Genomic DNA, 5,572 nt, shown 5'->3' on the forward strand with positions numbered 1-5,572 from the left:
CTGCTATCATATTTCATGTGGTTGCTAGGGTGTTGCTAAGTGTTGGTAATTTCAGGCAGGTTGGTTGTTAAGGTGTTATTAGGTGCTTTCTATGGTTCCTCCACAGGGCAAGATCAGACCCAAAGTGCAGGGATAGCAGCCAGTCGGGACAATATACTTTATTTCTTTAAAAAACAAACAGAAATGTACACAGAGACACTCGGGGGGAAAAACTCAACACAAAATAAAATCCAGAGAACGGAACAGGCACACAATAACGACGAGGACTCAGCAAAAAACAAACACAACAAAACCCATATAAATAGGGAAGGTAATTATTGAAACATGAGGGACAAGTGTGTAGAAGCGAGAACGGGCTAAGGATTGGGCGGGGCAAACACACAAGAACACAAAACATAAACAAAGACACATGGCACAGGTATAAACAAACCCTGTCAGACCGCCCTCTGGTGTTCAGGCAGGAAACTGTCCAGCAGTCCATGACAGTTGCTAGGTGGTTGCTATAATATCACAGCTGATTGCTAGGTAGTGCTACCACCTGGATTATCGTAGCAACTACTTAGCAACACATAGTAATCACCTAGAACATTATCATGTCCCCTTAGCAACACCCAAGTAACCACTTTCATATTGGTCTCTTTCAAGCAAACATCAAATTTTCTTCACAAACTTTAGGCCTGTAATTTTATTTCTGTTAATCATTTTAAAAGGGAGTGACCACAAAGTTCACAGGTATTACGCAGGTAAATTTAGATATTAAAGGAAATAAAAAAACCACAGACGGTCTTCCTGCTTGTTGTAAAAGGATACATGCAAATGCACACTCTGGTGGTTGGTATGCAAAGACCTACACATCCGTCAGCACACCTCAACAGGAGAGCAACTTATAACTCACATAATCTTATTCACAAACATATATATATATCTTTAAATGAGCTTTAAGGACTTTTGATTTAGTATTTATGGCATCATATGGGAAAAGTCTTGCACACAGACTCAGTTCATTCTAAGAAGCTTAAAACTGGAAGAAGCTTCAGTTGTTGATCAGAGCTCAAAGTTCACAAGAATCTGCCTTGGCAAATAACCTGCAGCTATGTTTATATTCCAACTGAAGAAAATTGCATAGCGACCACCTTCAGTAGCATAGCATTCACTTAGTAACACCAGTGCAACCACCTGGTGATTGATACAGAGTGTCAGCTGCTTTCCTGGTTCTAGTAGGTGGACATAGTTTTAATCTTCTTCAGGATATCTCAATATAAAATCTTAAATCATGTGAAAGCAGGAAAAAATAAACACACAAAACAGGACAAACAAAGACTGTGCTGAATTTTCTGGATCTATTAATTCCATTGATCAAATACATCAAACCAAACCAAGGACATCAGTACTGAAGGAAGCAGGGCTGGTACATGAAGTCTTTTCTCTTTTTTTGTCCATTATAAATAGGGAGATCATCATCATCATCATCATCATTAAAGGTGGTAGAGTTAGTAATCCCACACAGAACATTTTTAAGGAACACTTTCTGACTTTTTTCTTAGAAAACTTAGAAAGCTGCTCAACAACACGTATCTTCCATCAGTGACCAAAGCCTGTGATTTCAGTGGTCATTTAAAGTGATCACGCTGTATGAAGTGATAATATGAGATTATGAGGTAGATGTTCTCCAGCAAATGAAGGGGTCACTGTTTCTGAAACCTGTAGCAGTCACTGATTTGACTTGTTTTTAATAGCTTCAGGATACAGCTTTGCAGTTATATTCTGAAATGGTTAGAGACATGGCAAGAAATGGATCATGAATATGATGAATACAATAATGAAGATCATGCTGCATGATTGTGGTCGAGCGAATGACCCCAGTATTTTCAAGGACTATTAGGAGACTTTACACTGAAAGTCAAGTATTGTGATTTAATTAAATTCCTGAAAAAATATCACCTTGGGAAAAGATATTACCACAAGATGGCGCTATTAGCTCTCGATTTAACCAGGGAGTGTATAATCGTAACGGAGGAAACAAATGATGAATTCAACCAGCATTGTCTGTCACAACACCCAACTTGCTTGAAATAACCAACACCTATCAACACCCTAGCAACCACATGGAATATGATAGCAACAAGCCTTCAACACCATACCATACCAAGCGCCGAAAATTCTGTCAACAAACTGGAATACCATAGCAACCACTTAGCAACACCATTCTATAATGTTTAATGGTCACTGTCAAGCCAACATCAAAGCTTGCACACAACTTTGGCCACCTTTAGACAACACCCTAGTAACCTTACCTACCTACCTTACCTAGCAAAAGCCTAGTAACTAACCACCTACCACCTTAGCAACAACCTAGTAACTAATCCCCTCTTATCTATCAAGATTTCTATTCAGTGCTCGATATAGTATTCCAGACAGATTGCTAGTTATTGCTACCACCTGGAAAATCATAACAACCCCCTAACAACACCCCAGGTACTACCTAGAATATCATCAAAACCCGCTAGCAACACCCTAGTAACCACTTCCCATATTATTCAGTGGTCTCTATCAAACCAACATCAAATTTCCTTCACAAACTTTAGCCTTCTATTTTACTTTATGTTAATGATATGAAAATACAACCAACAACAAATACCTAGTTGGCCCGCCTGCTTGGCATAAAAGGCATGTGCAAATGCAGATCCTCACGTAATGACCTACACGTCTTACTCCAGACTTTAACACAACAGCTCACAATTTTTTTCTTCTCAACTACAAAACTTTTGTTTCTATTATACATCGGCTTATACAGTTAACTCATCTGTATGGAATTATCTCCAAACAGATGACCTTTAAATTAGTTTTTAATAAGTTGAAAATTCAGAGCTTCCCTTTGGAAAAGAACTTTGAGTTGAGATTTTCAGCATCTTTGAGGAAGTTGAGGATGGAAGATGCTCCAGTTGTTCACTGAACCTCCAGGATTACATAAAAAAATTTGAAGGAATTTGCTGTTGAAAGAAAAATGGTTTTCACAAGGATGGTTTTCACAAGCTGGTATGTACTGAACTATATTGTTTATATGCTTGCAAATATATATATATATATATATATATATATATATATATATATATATATATATATATATATATATATATTTTGTAGGTTTGAGTTAAAAATCAGAATATCCATATCATCATTACAGTCTTCATTGCAATGGAATATTAATTTTATCCTGATGTAGTACGTGGTACATTAGGCGTAGCTGTAATGTCATTTTATGCTTTTTACGTACTTCCCCTACATTACAGCAGGACACGCAGTACTGCTAACCCACGCAAAGCAAGAAAAAGATGGTAAGCTGCTGAAGTGTTATATTTTTTATCTTTAAATATGTTTACAGTTGTAACAATTTAACATAAATCTCCACCTAACATTCATACTCAATCTTACAGTCTTAAAGCTGCTATATCTTCTAGTCTCTAGGCGAACGTTTATTTGTTTAGCGACCATCGATCATACCTCAGCGCACCTGTAGGCCTCAAAACCTGCATCTCTGTCAATATTAAGTAACATATGATGATTTTTGTCATAGTAAGTTCAAAATACACAGTAAATAAAAAATGCTTTGTGTTATTTAGCAATTTTTAGCCAGTTAGTGCTACATCGCTAAACATGCATAAGTCAATGCTAACATGCTAACCTGCGTTCGGTGCTAACAGTGACGTTAGCCATTAATTCAAGCTGTTAGTCGTTGCAGTTTGTTAGTTACATACAACATTTATTATACAATGAAATAAATACATAGCAGATAGAACATCAATTTTATTCCTATTTCTGCATTTTTAATTGTCTGATATATCTTCTGATACATTTTTATATCTAGGTTTCTCTTTTTTAAATGTTAAATGATTCAATCTTTTCTAATATTATTTCTGTAATGTTATAAAACACTACAATGTCTTGGTTAGTCACTGAGTGAGAACATTTTAAACAAACCTCAGTGAAGTAAGTTCAGATGTGTATTAATTGTTATGACCAATTAGTTGATAAAGTGAATAATTTAAATTCAGGGAATCCTAACCTAATATTTAAGCAATAACATTTTATTTTCATGATGATTCAGGGTGGGAACATCAGTAAAAGAATTAATGATTCTGAAGAGCTGCTGCTGTCTGCTTCAGCTGAAGACCAACAGGTAATAATAATATGGGGGATAATAATAATAATGATTTGGGGGATGTGGTAGCTTAGTGGTTAAGGTGTTGGACTACTGATCAGAAAGTTGTGAATCCAAAGTCCACCAAAGCTGCCACTGCTGGGCCCCTGAGCAAGGCCCTCAACCCTTAATTACTCAGTTGTATAAAATGAGATAAAATGTAAGTTGCCCAGGATAAGGGCGTCTGCTAAATGCTGTAAATGTATTGTATGTAATCAAGCTGCTTTTCCACTGATTGCATTGGTTTCTAATGTCCTTGGGAACTTATTCAGCTAGTAGATTTTATTCATCAGTAACACAAGATAAATAAAGTGATATTAAAGCACACAGATGCTGGTGTATTCCCACATGGGATTTTTATAGTCTGTCTTTTTTCTGCATATTGTGTAGCTTCCTCAGCAGTGTGTCGACGACCCGGTGCCTTTAAACTCTGTGGTCTTATATGAAGATCTGGATTTCCCATTGATCAAACAGCCACCAGTGAGTTTACCCCTGCAATGTCTCTCTCTCTCTCTCTCTCTCTCTCTCTCTATTTATCGATCTATCGATTATTTAGTAATATGACTCAGTGCTGGTGTATTTAGTTTTTCGACAACATTTTAGACATGAATTAATTAATATTACTAATTAATGTTAATTAATAAGTACAATAAGTATCTGAATCTTAACCTAATGTTAAAATGGATGTGTACTACTACTACTACTACTACTAATAATAATAATAATAATAATATGGCAGGGGTTTATACCTGAGGCAGCGACACGCTCTGAAGACTGCAATCCCTTGCCAATACTTTAGCTGAACAGAAAGAGGTACTTATTTACTTACTTACTTACTTACTTATTCAATTATTTATTTACATCTTTAATTTCTTTTGTACTTACTTATTTACTTAATAACTTAATTACTTTAATTTTAATTTTAATTTTTAGCTAATTCTGCTGGTTTTGATCATTTTCTTGTCAACTTATTTCACTAATAGATAAGATAAGTTAAGATAAGATAAAAAAAAAGATAAGATAAGATAAAAAAAGATAATCTGATAAGATTAAAGTTTAAGATAGCTTTAAGGCACACAGTTTGTGTTTTATTCCCACATACAGGGTTTCTAACTTAGGTCTTTTTCTCTATGTCTTTTTCTCCAGGAGCTGGAAGAAGAGTTAGAGTAAATTAGATTACTGAATGAATGTAATTAAAAATATCGTTAAAACACTGCTGTTTACTGTGTTGTTTGTGAAGTGATGTTGTACTTTACTCTCCAAGACAACACATTTTACCCTCTAAGGTCTTATTATTTACATTATTGAGTAAGTTTATGATTATTATTTAGGAATTACATTCACATGTAAGTTTTCAAGATGGCGGCGAGGCAG

At 35.4% G+C, this 5,572-nt stretch overlaps 1 long non-coding RNA gene across 1 annotated transcript; it reads left to right on the forward strand.

Moving 5' to 3' along the window:
- Nucleotides 1–2,590: 2,590 nt before the first annotated feature.
- On the forward strand, nucleotides 2,591–5,012 carry LOC131369450 (uncharacterized). Its single transcript, XR_009207268.1, has 5 exons — nucleotides 2,591–3,036; nucleotides 3,291–3,335; nucleotides 4,106–4,177; nucleotides 4,589–4,678; nucleotides 4,938–5,012. It is a non-coding gene; the product is annotated as an uncharacterized LOC131369450 (long non-coding RNA).
- The last annotated feature ends 560 nt before the right edge of the window (nucleotides 5,013–5,572 follow it).

This window comes from Hemibagrus wyckioides, linkage group LG18 (assembly GCF_019097595.1).
Source record: "Hemibagrus wyckioides isolate EC202008001 linkage group LG18, SWU_Hwy_1.0, whole genome shotgun sequence".
NCBI lineage: Eukaryota > Metazoa > Chordata > Actinopteri > Siluriformes > Bagridae > Hemibagrus > Hemibagrus wyckioides.